At 37.6% G+C, this 15,047-nt stretch overlaps 1 protein-coding gene across 1 annotated transcript in view; it reads right to left on the minus strand.

The window, feature by feature from the left end:
- LOC110440427 overlaps nt 1–14,827 on the minus strand; it is a 62,888-nt gene extending 48,061 nt beyond the window's left edge. Inside the window, exon 1 of the mRNA XM_021483504.1 lies at nt 14,451–14,827. The gene's annotated coding sequence lies outside the window, so the exon portion shown is untranslated. The remainder of the gene's footprint in view (nt 1–14,450) is intronic.
- Nucleotides 14,828–15,047: the final 220 nt, after the last annotated feature.

Below are 15,047 nucleotides of genomic sequence, written 5' to 3' on the forward strand. Positions count from 1 at the left end.
ATAAATTTGTGTCAATTTCTTGTATACTGTGTTGTGTTCATCGTTTATGTGTGTTAATTGTTTGTGTACTCTGCTGTGTAAATCTTGTATTTGTGTTTCTCTATTCTATATGTTGCTCAGGTAAATTGTCAAATCCATTTATTGTTTAATGTTTGGTGTGTCACTTATTTATTTGTGTTATGTGCACCATGTAATTAGTGTTATTATGTTACAGATGTTAATATGTTAACCTAAATATGTTATATGCTGAAACGTGACCAAAACTCGGCCGTATACCTGATCAGCAATCGTATCATATAGGATTCGTCATGTAAAATTATAAAACATACACGCGTCACTTTTCATTATGTACCGCTTAAACCCTGAAGCTGTTTCGTGTAGGCTGACATGTCATAATTACTCTCTGCTGCCTACCTGATAAACAATGGTGTAGGCCTCATCATTTTAACATTTTACACTCTCGTCATTTGACCCTGAAGCTGTTTTCTTCTCCCTGATATGCAAATAAAATCCATAATCTACACGAATTATCTCCACTACAACACCGTAAGTGCCGTATGTTGAAAGGCGTCTCTTTTTAACATTTCATTGCTGCTCAACTGACATACAAAATCGATTGTTATTCTGCTTTTCATCATATATCTTCTCAGTACATGTAACCCTTTACTTTCAGAACGCAAAAGATGAAAAGAAATATTCAACAAAAGATGCTTTATATAAAAAAAAAAACCTCCTTACTACTCTCAAACAATTTACTTTTCATCATTATCACCTCGATCAGCCCTGTTCCATCCGAGGCTCGTATAACAACTCTTAAAATGCATATTCACAGCGTTCTGTCATGACGTATACTCATTTTTCGGGAAGAAGCGCGCAATTTGCCAGGTTTGCATCACAGGAAACATCCCATTTACATTACCAGTTTTGTCGTTATCCTTTTGGGCTTTAAAACCTGTATGCCATTTTTCTGTAATACAAATCAATTCACTTGGTTAAACTCCAAAACCCCTTGATGTTATCCATCCATTTACCGAAACGAAAGATGGAGTTAGGCTAAAAGGCTATTCCAGGAGTCGTTTCACAATCAATTTGGATCCACGAAGGCAAGCCAAGTATTCCCTTCCTCGGTATATGTCTACCACTACAACGATACAATCGCGCCAACGTTATGCATGTTGTATTCCCTGTTCAAACCACAGCTTGTGTATCGTTATGTGTATTTGTGAATATATTGGTATCAAATGCATCGCTGTAACGACAACGTGTTGCATGACTATCCTGAGAGGCCGAGTCAAAGACTATGTTAGGGTCGTAAGACACCTTAATGCACATCCAATAGCAGACTGTTTGAGTGTTGTTAGATTATCCCGTTGAATAGAGTTCACTCGTGTAACAGAATATATCGATATGTTCATTCATGCATCGCACTCGTAGATAAATGATGTTCAGTTATATTCGTGAAATATATATTGTATTCAACGGGAAACCATGAGATATGCCCTTCACATCACGGTAACAGTTTTGCCATAGGCGATGTTAAATGTAGTATTGTAAGATGATATCGTAATAGCCGGTAATAGCCGTGTCATAGATTGTCATAGCTTGATGATACAACATGTACGGCACACCTCTGCAATCGTCCGACGATAGTCGTATTTGTTATAGAAACTGTCTCGGTGCCGTAGTTTATTGTTTTGTTAACTCCTTGGCCACAATTCATTATTGGATTATGTACTCAAACCAACTTTCTTGTAACTCGTTTATATCAAATTACATGGTAAAATAAGTCATGTGTAAACCCTGAAAACGATGTTTTGCTTCAAGTCTCTCTCGCATTCTTCCAACAACTTATTGTCAAAGTATTATAGCTTTATCACCGGATCAAGAAATTTGGCTTTAGCAAAAAATCTTAGTATAAGAATATGATAACGGTTCATGAATACGGGCTGGTGACAGTCATGCCAAATCATGTGTTTGTGACGTACACTACAGTGTATCTTGATATATTGTGATTAAACTGGCACGCTTTACATGAAATACTAGTTGAAAGGTTTAAGAACTAATTTTCTATTTAGTTTAGGTTATCGGGTGATAACTGGAATGGAACTCGAGTAAATTGATCCGCCTCGCCGATTATTCAATTTACCCGAGTTCCATTGTAGCTATCGCCCGATAGTCTAAACTAAATAAAAAGGGTATCCTTTATTTTAACCGGCTATATTCCGCGGAAGGATTACACATTTTCCATTCGAACCCGATGTGTGATTCGGTTACGCTTCGTCCAACGAGGAATACTCGCCATGTTGCCGGCGCTCGTTTAAGCCTCGGGGGACCCGTTTGTATTCGCCATGGAGGAAAGTGTGGAGCTAATACACTGTTTTTGTTTATAAAAATATCGTTGATATATTTCTTACGTAAAGCATGATCGTATTTAGCTTACAATAGCAGTCGTATGTATATATCTTCTTTACGTAACGGATCGCCGTAAATAGCTTACAATAGCCACATGTAGATATCGTCGAAACGTTGAAGGATCTCCGCCTACAGCTTATACATCAGTCATATGTGGATATCGTCCTAACATACCATCAGTCATATGTAGATATCGTCCTAACATACCATCAGTCATATGCGGATATCGTTCTAACATTAAAGGATCGCCGTCTACAGTTTATACCATCAGTCATATGCGGATCTCGTCCTAACATTAAAGGATCGCCGTCTACAGCTTATATCATCAGTCATATGTGAATCTCGTTTGGATGTACATATAAGGATGACCGTATATAGCTAACAACAACAGGCCTATGTATATCTCGTCCGTTTGTTATAGGATAGTCGTCTACATCTTATAACTGCAGCCATACGTAGATCTCGTTCTTACCCTAAAGGATCGCTGTCTTCAGCTTACAATAAATCTATAACTAGGTACAAAGAAACATACGCTGATTCCATTACGTCGGTATAACAATAGCTTGTGTTAACTGTCGATCCAATTAATTGCCGTGCTATAAATTTCGTGTTGATCAATCCGGATGGACTTTCCGAGTCGATATTGTTACGTTCTCAGCCGTAATCCTATGTATTATACATTTCAGTGTTAGCGATTTATGGTTATTCTCTCACAGGTCCATCACATCAGAAATAAGGTTAGAAATATGTTAATATATGTTAAGGGTTCTGAATAGTAATTCCATATAAATGCGTATTAAGTTTGAATGACTTCAATGTGTAATGGTAAAAGAATATTCAATTAATGTTTGGTATAGTTTACATAAATACTCCATATATTAGATTGCTTTCTAATATTGATTTTTGAGCGCGTACTTATAAAACCTTTAGATGGTGTGTTTGATACGACCGAAATAGTCACTGGTGAAGCCAAGTTTGGATGTCTACATATAAAATGTCAACCACAGGAGATCTTTTAAATATTATGGTGGTTAACAACCTTCACAAGGGCATAACTCTTTGTCAAGATGAACTAATTAATTTAGCTTCGTCCCTGTGTTTGACGATGCGTGCTCGATATACTTGTACCATACACGTGTAGGATTCGAGAGTTCCTACACTTGTATGCTTTTAAGAGGAAGGAAGTACAAACTGGCCTACCTAGTCACTTATCAGCCAGAGTTTTCCTCTGAACAATAACGCAACGTTTACTGACAATACTGTATACAGAGGGCACGTCTAACCTTGACGCATCAATATAGGCTTCAGTTGTGTATTTCTCATTGGTAGAGCCTATTTTAAATTCCACATGTTTGGTCCCTTTCATCGCCAATAAGTCCTAACAGGGCGAACAGCCGTATGCCGTGAACTTCTGCAGCCTGTATCCATTACCTAGTTAATATGCTATCAAATGTGTGCGTCTTTCGTTCATCATTCAGATTCACTGTTACATTCATGTATGACGTTTCTCTGACGAATTACATACGTTTATAACGTAATAGTAATACCTTACTATTATCGAGTTATACAGGAACAGGAATGAAATATCAGCAATGTTTTCAATCACGAACGGTTAGGAGGAAAAACGTGAAACATTCCTTGCGAATCTATGGTGAATTGCAATCGCCTACTTTTGAATTGAGTCTGTTGTCTTTGCTATGATATTGAAATATTTACAAGCTGTGAGTCTTATTAAGTCGTCTCACTTCGGTACAACAGGACCTCAAAATATCAAATGATCTAGAATATTCTAATGAAAAGAACCATTTTATGATATCTTTCAGAGAAAAATATTTAAAAAAGACTTGATACATACGAATGTTTCCTTGCTGACGTATAATGGAAATATGGTATTGATTACAGTAATCCATTAATGATTCATTAACATTTTATTAAGTACATTCCTTTTTCAGACTGAGATAGTATAACTGCCAATGACCACTCATTACAGGAATAGCCTCAGTTAAAAAAAAACTGGATAGACTCCGACAATTCTCACGAACAGCCGAAATATAAGAGCAGTTCAAGAGGAGAACTCAAACATGAGGTCCCAAGTGTTGCAATAGAGACGAGACCTCAAATCAGTTTTCTTTTATTTATTCTCCAATCTGCATTGAACAGAACACAAGGAAGGAAGCTTCCGATTATGTAGGGGCAATACGTTAGTCATACAATGTATTAACGTAAATGCAGTAGAATTACATTCTTTCGACCGGACAAAAAAATGGTCAGGTAGGCAGACATTATGGATAGATATTAATGATAATGTCTCTTAATGGTAAATATTTACACCAAAACCGATGCCGATGTTTCCAACGTCATAACCTTATGAGTCTAATAATGTTGGTCCAATACATAAAAGATTGTTTCTTTTTTTCTTCCCCTAGCAACGTGTAAGCGTGTCACCACATGACATGTTTAAATTTTACAATCACTTTATATAACGTTATCTTTATCTTGCTTCTTATGGCCGATGACCAGTACACATAAAGACGTTCAAAGACGACAGATAGAAGGAGAAATATTATTAGTTCATATTGCAAAGAAAGATGAGTCAATTACGGAAAATATCATTAAAAGTGATGAGTTAATAACGGATTCTTATACAATAATGTTTTTTCCTCGTGTTCCCTTGTCTTGATTGTCATTTTCAATTCATGATCAATTAATGTTATCAAACCGGTTTATTTCTCAGCCGGTTGACGATGGTGAAGACGTGCCATCTGGTGATGTTCTTAGAATTAGGAAAAATAAAAACTGTATTGCACAAACATGCGAATATTGATTTCTAATTTAAAAACATATATTTGAATAAAAATTGATTTTCGAATAACGAATAACAATTTAAATATTTTGTCGTTTAAGTGTGCTTTCACAATGCATGCAATTCATCGAAAAACGAATATTACTTTTGTTACATATCTGAGCTGATCAATGAGTTTGGTTTGTGTTCAGTTTTACATAATCCTGAAAGCAAACCTGTAGGTCATATGAAGGCGATCTCGTTTGATAGAGCCACCACAGCGTCGCTTTAAAATGCAATTCCGTTGTTATACTGTACTGACAACAGTTTTAAAAGTCCTTCCCAAACAGGCAGGAATCAGTAAGTACGAAAGTTGAAAATGTTGGTTTGTCCTGGACAGAACCAATGGCATTCACGGCTGGGAAAACGATCAACGGCATTGCAAAGCAGTAAAACAAAACAAACATGGACTTACACACACGGAAGAAAGAACGAAGTGGGCAGAAATGCATCCCAGCTATTGCAATGAACACAATAGATTTATTTTGGTCGCTTTTGCGTCCCCAAAGAAGAGGATTCAAATGCAAGTTCTTACTTCTGCAAAGATTTACTAATGATTTGCCTCTTACCCACCATGAAGTGGGAAAGACTCGTAAGATATATTCTTATTTTCGAAACTGCAGGGATGCGTATAAGACGATGGGAAATCTCACGAAAAAAACTAATGCATCCATGCAATAACTCACAGTCACAAAGAACCTTCGTGTAAAAGATATCCTGTTCTACGTTAAAAACTACGGTTGGATGTTAAGTTTCTTAAATAAGTACTGATATGTTATGAAGGGTTTCAAGCCTTTTCATTCAAAAGCAGACTTCATTGCTGTTCACCTCTATCCATTTGTTTAGAGACATTGAGTTATTGGAAAAGGAAATTATATATGTTACTATCTGCTTCGGTGCCTAAACAATATCCAGAAAACCCCCACATGCAATTTAGATTGATGTGTACACGACGAGTCTTTTCATGATGTTATTTCCGAATCCATCATGTTTGGCAAAAAAGCTAACATTGATTGGCGTAAATATTACGTTACGTTGTATATGAACAAACATTCCACACATGATCTGAACTCAAAGCAGATGCTGTTATGATCTTCAATCTGTGCGTGCTGCACATGGCGTGCGTGAATATAGTTCTTAGATACGTAATAAGCTAAATGCAAAGCACTTTATGTATGCACTTTCTATATACTTGCTGCACATACTTAGACATTTCTAAAATTGAAACGTTAACAAAAATGTTTTTTTAGAATCTTTTTAAATCATTCATTGATTTTTTGGTGGAATCATATAGCTGCTTTCGTGCAACCTATTATCTTTAATGATATTGTGTACTGAACTTTACATCAACATTTAAAGGAAAAGAAATTACGTAAAATATGAACTTTAAATTGCATTTCAATTTCAACGTAAACAAATCGGATCGGATTTGTTGCTATGAAATGAATTATTATTGTTGTTTATCAGTTAGGTTATCCAATTTCTAGGGAAGTGTTAAAGGGTTTCTTATATGATATTAACAATTATTTATTACAAATGCAACCTTAACAAGAAATGTACATAACATATTTGAATTCGTGATAGCTAGCGACATAAAAGAAACATGTTAACATCCCTTTCCCATTTATTTCGTTTGTGACCAAATAGGTTAACATTTCTGCAGTCGATAAGCATATCCCGAAACTTGACATTGAGATTCAATACACCATATTTTACCCTTTTAAATGTTCATAAAAATACATGTATCATGTCTTCATAGTTTGATGTTGCATACAAATTACTTCATATTAAGTTTGTATTCGTAGGATTTTTTTAAAAATTTCCACATTTTCCATACACATAAAATGTCTAACTACCTATATAGAACAGAACTGTATTGAACCAATCATACATGTAGTGTAATAGCTTCCCTAAGATATGTAATTGAAAAAAAGTCAAACAAAAACATCAGGATTGCTTCGATTTCGTATTTTCAAAATCGTTTTAAACAAGTGGACTTGGATTCTAGACCACAGCACAATGGTTATAGCCTAAAAGAGGCTACTGTAGTAAGTGGTTTTCTTGCCTGCGCAGGTAGAAGTGTAATGTGAAATGTCTGTAAACAGATGGTGTCAGCTTTATTGTTTATAACAGCAACACTTGTATCTACCTAAACACATTCGATATTTCCAAGTGGAGGAAAACATAGCTATTTTCAAGATGATACCATCAAATGGTAAAAAACATAAAGCCATGTAAAGAACAGTAAAGGTAATTGGAGTTGCTATCATCACTTAAAGTTCTCAGAAATAATTATCTGCATAGACGAAATATTGATGTTGTTTCGAGGTTATGCTGTCTTCCTATATTTGTTCTATACTTTGTTCAATTACAAACGTTTAACTATGTTTTTAAACTTGAATGGATCAATTTGACAATTTGTTTCTAATGCGAACTAAGGCAATGTATCAGCAATTTACAATATCTGAATAACAAATCCATCGATTCAGCTTTATGACAAACAATTTTGATAACTTCTTTTAGAATAAAATGTTAATGATATGATCCAGCCCGTTTTACTCGAAGATAGCTTCCTTCTTTATGAAGTGTCAGTAGAGGGGGTTGCGGATCACTATACTACTACATGAATTGTCAGTATAAGGGGGTAACCGCTCACCTAACCACTTTAAGGAGTGTCAGTATGAGGGGGTAACCGCTCACCTAACCACTTTATGAATTGTCAGTATGAGGGGGTTGCCGCTCACCCTACCACTTTAAGGAGTGTCAGTATGAGGGGGTTGCCACTCACCCTACCACTTTAAGGAGTGTCAGTATGAGGGAGTTGCCGCTCACCCTACCAACCACTTTAAGGAGTATCAGTATGAGGAGTAACCGCTCAATATACCACTTTAAGGAGTGTCAGTATGAGGGGATGCCGCTCACCCTACCACTTTAAGGAGTGTCAGTATGAGGGAGTAGCCGCTCACTATACCACTTTAAGGAGTGTCAGTATGAGGGGGTAACCGCTCAATATACCACTTTAAGGAGTGTCAGTATGAGGGGATTGCCGCTCACTATACCACTTTAAGGAGTGTCAGTATTAGGGGGTTGCCACTCACTATACCACTTTAAGGAGTATCAGTATGAGGAGTAACCGCTCAATATACCACTTTATGAATTGTCAGTATGAGGGGGTTGCCGCTCACTATACCACTTTAAGGAGTGTCAATATGAGGGGGTTGCCGCTCACTATACCACTTTAAGGAGTGCCAGTATGAGGGGGTTGCCGCTCACCCTACCACTTTAAGGAGTGTCAGTATGAGAGGGTTGCCGCTCAATATACCACTTAATGAATTGTCAGTATGAGGGAGTTGCCGCTCACCCTACCACTTTAAGGAGTGTCAGTATGAGGGGGTAACCGCTCACCCTACCACTTTAAGGAGTGTCAGTATGAGGGGGTAACCGTTCACCCTACCACTTTAAGGAGTGTCAGTATGAGGGGGTAATCGCTCACTATACCACTTTATGAAGTGTCAGTATGAGGGGGTTGCCGCTCACTATACCACTTTAAGGAGTGCCAGTATGAGGGGGTTGCCGCTCACCCTACCACTTTAAGGAGTGTCAATATGAGGGGGTTGCCGCTCACTATACCACTTTAAGGAGTGCCAGTATGAGGGGGTTGCCGCTCACCCTACCACTTTAAGGAGTGTCAGTATGAGGGGGTTGCCGCTCACCCTACCACATTAAGGAGTGTCAGTATGAGGGGGTTGCCGCTCACTATACCACTTTATGAATTGTCAGTATGAGGAGGTTGCCGCTCACTATACCACTTTAAGGAGTGTCAGTATGAGGGGGTAACCGCTCAATATACCACTTTATGAATTGTCAGTATGAGGATGTTGCCGCTCACCCTACCACATTAAGGAGTGTCAGTATGAGGGGTTGCCGCTCACTATACCACTTTAAGGAGTGTCAGTATGAGGGGATTGCCGCTCACCCTACCACTTTAAGGAGTGTCAATATGAGGGGGTTGCCGCTCACTTTACCACTTTAAGGAGTGTCAGTATAAGGGGATTGCCGCTCACTATACCACTTTAAGGGGTGTCAGTATGAGGGGGTTGCCGCTCACTATACCACTTTAAGGAGTGTCAGTATGAGGGGGTTGCCGCTCACCCTACCTCTTTAAGGAGTGTCAGTATGAGGGGGTTGCCGCTCACCCTACCTCTTTAAGGAGTGTCAGTATGAGGGGGTTGCCGCTCACCCTACCTCTTTAAGGAGTGTCAGTATGAGGGGGTTGCCGCTCACCCTACCACTTTAAGGGGTGTCAGTATGAGGGGGTTGCCGCTCACTATACCACTTGAAGAAGTGTCAGTATGAGGGGGTTGCCCCTCACTATACCACTTTAAGAAGTGTCAGTATGAGGGGGTTGCCGCTCACTGTACCACTTTATGAAGTGTCAGTATGAGGGGGATGCCGCTCACTATACCACTTCATGAATTGTCAGTATGAGTGGTTATCGCTCACTATTATTCTATTATGGCCTTTTCCCGAGGGAACAGTTCTCTTATAGTGTTGTCTGTGTTGTCCCCAGACAACACTATAAGAGAACTGTTCCCGAGTGAAAAGGCCATAATAGATTTAGTACATCAAATGCCTGTCATTTGACAATAAAAAGACAAACATGAGGAATTTCATTGAAAACATATTTAATAATTAACAACAGCTGGAAATTTGAACGTAACATTTGAAGTTTTGATTCATGAGTTGTTGTTAATTGTAACGGAACAATTTCTAAAATTGAAAGAAGGTGCACAAACAATTTAATGTCGAAATCTCTGCCACATGATGGTTCTTGTAAATGCCGCCGCAAACCTTGACTGATGGCAATAAGTGAACTTTTTGATGCATTGGCATAGAAATCCGCCAAAACACCGTTCTATTCACCGCTAGGTCACATGCGGTCCCCCTTTCCAGTAGCTATAGAAAGTCTTTAAGGACTGCGACGGCAAACTGTGACGCCTGCTTCGTCTTTGTGCATTGCTGAGCCTCTGCGAAGCAATCGGCATTCCCGGTCCCGAATCTCGAATCCATTTTGGCAGACGACAACAGTGAAAGAAAGTAGAATATGTACAGCGCTCCCTAGGAGAAGGGTCGCAACTCTTGGCGTCACGTTACTTTTCCCGCAGTCTCAGCGGTCCAAAATAAAGGTAAAGCGCCCGTCTCCGGGTATAGTTCCCGTTGTCAAGGGCGGATGCTAATTATACCAAATAGAACAAGGGTAGTTATCCAATAACTATCCTAGAAATTATCATGTGATGTACTAAACCACTTTAAGAAAAACTCCCTTAGTTCTAGATTTTATGTTTAATGTTCATTGCCATGAATTTGATACCAAAATAAACAACACATCAGATAAGTTCACTTAATAAATGAAATGAGACCAAGTATTTGATGTTTGCTGTACTTCACCTGTCCTTTATTTCAATCAAGTGATGTGATTTGGTCTTGTTAGCGGCAATGTAGGACGTGAAGAGGATGTATTTCAAACTGTAAGTGTGCTTGTCGACGGCTACAATGATGCTGCCTCCCTTCGGTAGATACTTCCATTGGTCATACACCACGTCACCGTCAGAGTGAAGGGTTGTGGTTCGAACTTTCTACACCTAGTTAATGTAACCTTACTTATTTTTACATTCGCATGATCCCCAATTATTTTGGCAAGTGATGCAAACGAAGAAGTTGTGTCAATTTAGGAAATGATATTGAGTGGAAGCAATATTTATCACTTATAACACATATTAACAAATATTCTGATATGATTTAAAGGAAAGTGCGTTTGAAATTCACTTCTGTAAATATCATTGGTTTTCAGCCATATCGTTAGAATATGGCGAGAATGTTATAATTGTGGGGCATATCTTCAGACCAATTTGGTGTGATATTATTTCTCTACAGCTCAATAATTTCCTCTGAAAATCCATTTTTGATTTCATTTTTGAATACATTTCTCGTTACGAATAGCTATCTTTCATTAATTTACGCTATGTGATTAAAGCTATTAAACATTGGCTGGGAACATGAATATTCTACAGCTCTTGGTGAGAATTTCTCTTTTGCGTGAGTAGTGAAGACTTATGGATTAATTCTAAACGGGCAAAACGAATGAAAAAAACAGGTCGTTTGGGAATAGATATAATTTCCCAATTTGAAATAGTAATCATAAAAGAAAATTCATGCATTACATTTTCAGGGCAAGCTACGTTCAGGTCAGGCTAGCTATGAATGTTTATTTTTTCTATATAACGAAACGTTACTTACCACAGGAATGGTGTATTTGGTATATATCACTTTACACAAGCTGACGACTTACACCGGATGGTTTTCCTTATTTTAGAGCTAGAATTTTACAAAAGTCATGGTGGATTCCGGAGCTGACCTTTTACACGCGTTTTGTTTCTAACGGCTATTAGAATCGTCCTTCTAAATAGAAGTTATCGATATATGTACCTAGAAGACGCGTTATTGTCAAAGGTTTACACGTCATAGCTGCCCTTTGTACCTATACACCCTTATGTTATCTCCGTCACATTTGGCAAACATCAATGATGTTACAGAGAAGGGAAAGTGCATCACACAAGGCAGGAGTTCATTTAATCATGGATTTTGTTATTTAATCTGTTTTTGTAACGACTGAAAATTTTGGTTTTTGTATTTTTGTCTCAAATTTGCTTAATTACCTCATAAAAAAAAACATAAAAAAATCTAGGTTTACAGTCCCAAAGAATTTCTGTGAGACTTAATCTATTTTGATTTGGTTTGTGTATGTTTTACGTCCTATTAACTGCTATGGTCATTTTAGGACGTGCCAGGTGGGGGTGGGGGTGGAGGAAAGCCGGTGTTCCCGGAGAAAAACCACCGACTTACGGCCAGTACCTTGCGACTGCCGCACGTAAGTCTCGAACCCGCGACCCAGTTGTGAAGGACTAGTGGTAGCAGAATGTCATAACCACTTGGCCGCCTTGGCCCAAATATTTAGTATGGATTAACCAATCAAATTGCTAATTTTGTAGAAGAATTACTACTTATCTAGCAAGCCTACTTGAGCAGCTGATTTGTCGTACAGTGTACATTACCTTTGTTAAAAACATTTAAAGAATATTTGGGAAATGTTTTCTAAATATTTGTAATCGCTCTTTTCTCTTTGAATAATATTAAATTATCTCTCAAGAAGTTTATTTGATATACAAATATGTTGAATGACATTTTACTCGATTCAAATGATAGTTACTAATTGATGTCCTATCACGTTCAAGTTGATAATGACATCGACAAAAATAATGTGCCGCTAGCTTCCCAGGTTTATATTGCGACTTTTATAGTTTTGTCCAAACTGGTAGACATATATATTGCTTTCGTCTTTCCGTAAAATTATCACATAGATCACATTGATGAATATAAATTGCACCTATCCCATCCTTATGATCTTTTAATGGACTTGTCTAAAGCACGTACCGGATGTATATTCCTGTTTCTATAAGTGTACATATATGGTGTCAGGGTGTACGTCTATCAACCTGAAAATGTCTTTAAATAGAAAATACCAATCACCATTTAATAAGACAACAAAGTAGCTTCCACGTTACCTGCCAAAAACAAGAGATGGTCGGTATATAAAGCCACGTTACCTGCCAAAAACAAGAGATGGTCGGTATATAAAGCCACGTTACCTGACCAAAACAAGAGATGGTCGGTATATAAAGCCATGTTACCTGACCAAAACAAGAGATGGTCGGTATATAAAGCCACGTTACCTGTCCAAAACAAGAGATGGTCGGTATATAAAGCCACGTTACCTGTCCAAAACAAGAGATGGTCGGTATATAAAGCCGCGTTACCTGTCCAAAACAAGAGATGGTAGGTATATAAAGCCACGTTACCTGACCAAAACAAGAGATGGTAGGTATATAAAGCCGCGTTACCTGACCAAAACAAGAGATGGTAGGTATATAAAGCCACGTTACCTGTCCAAAACAAGAGATGGTCGGTATATAAAGCCACGTTACCTGTCCAAAACAAGAGATGGTCGGTATATCAAGCCACATTACAAGTACCTGTCCAAAACAGGTAATGATCGGTATATAAAGTTATGTTACCTGTTTAAAACAAGAGATGGTCGATATATTATGCCATTATCCTGTTTAAAGAAATGTTGAATTGATCAGATACTAAACCAATTTTATGAACAATTTGTCATAAACAATTACAAGAAAATTAGGGAGAATCACCTGAATAGATACAATCGAGAGACACAAGTATATTTTTACGGTAAACAAAACGCTGAATAATCTATCCTCGCGATGCTTAGACAATATAATGTTATACTGAATACAAACGTGTTGATATTATGATACCGTCAGACATATGTCTGTTACTACGCTAGAGACACAGCTGTTTGTGTGTTTCTATGTTTGCATGGTTACGTGCAGTCATATTTCTTAGGCAATACTACAGTACGCAAATATTAGTGTGTGTTTGTTTGTTTGTATATTGTTTGTTTGTTTGTATATTGTTTGTTTGTTTGTATATTGTTTGTTTGTTTGTATATTGTTTGTTTGTTTGTATATTGTTTGTTTGTTTGTATATTGTTTGTTTGTTTGTATATTGTTTGTTTGTTTGTATATTGTTTGTTTGTTTGTATATTGTTTGTTTGTTTGTATATTGTTTGTTTGTTTGTATATTGTTTGTTTGTTTGTATATTGTTTGTTTGTTTGTATATTGTTTGTTTGTTTGTATATTGTTTGTTTGTTTGTATATTGTTTGTTTGTTTGTATATTGTTTGTTTGTTTGTATATTGTTTGTTTGTTTGTATATTGTTTGTTTGTTTGTATATTGTTTGTTTGTTTGTACATTGTTTGTTTGTTTGTATATTGTTTGCTTCAGTCCGTTACCATTCCTTTCTATTTGTGCGTTATATAGGTATAGTGTATATCGTGTTGGTATGTTGTCACTGCTCTGTACTGACATCGAATCAACAACGCTAATCTATAACCAGATATCTTTCACACATCAAGATAATCAGCTCTTTTCAATAAACCCATGATCCCTGAACTGCGCCAAACAGTAAATGTCACTGATACGATCAGCAACCAAATGTTCTATTTTTGTGACAGACGACGCAGTAGACAGGTGCTATACACATGTAAACATAATTACCTACCTGCTTCAGAGGTGGTGTAAATTCAACACTTCGATCGGGTTTCCTTTGCAGGTCTTTGTTACACAATTACAGAGTTACATTAAACGGATCACAATCCATTAGCGAAGACCATTTCATGCTAATAAGAAAAGTCCGCAGCGCACTTTCATGTGTATGACACTGGAAGCTAACGATAAATCCGTAGCGTCAACGGATCATCAACTCGATAGTTTTCTCAACACATTTATATACGTAAATATAAATTATATGAACAATCATCTCATTGGTTATACGTCTAGTCCACTATCTTGCACAGTGGGAATAGTCGTCCTGAAATCTTATAACATGAATATGTATTTCAAATCGGTTGCTGATTACTGGTTCCTACCGCAGCTGTGATTGCCGGCTGCCACTGATTGACTGCGGGACTGGAGTGGACGCATTCTTTGACGAGCCACACCACGAGTTGCCGTCCTTGCTGCCAGCATCGTGTCCCCAAATGTCTTGGATTCGTGCGGAATTGATTAATGCAGGCGGGGTGCACAAGCATGTAAGCTAGGCCTCTCTCGGGAGATCTTCTGCCCGTCCCACAGGCAAGAATTGGTGACAAACGCAAAA

The sequence above is a fragment of the Mizuhopecten yessoensis genome, unplaced genomic scaffold (assembly GCF_002113885.1).
Source record: "Mizuhopecten yessoensis strain PY_sf001 unplaced genomic scaffold, ASM211388v2 scaffold11181, whole genome shotgun sequence".
In the NCBI taxonomy this organism is placed as follows: Eukaryota; Metazoa; Mollusca; class Bivalvia; order Pectinida; family Pectinidae; genus Mizuhopecten; species Mizuhopecten yessoensis.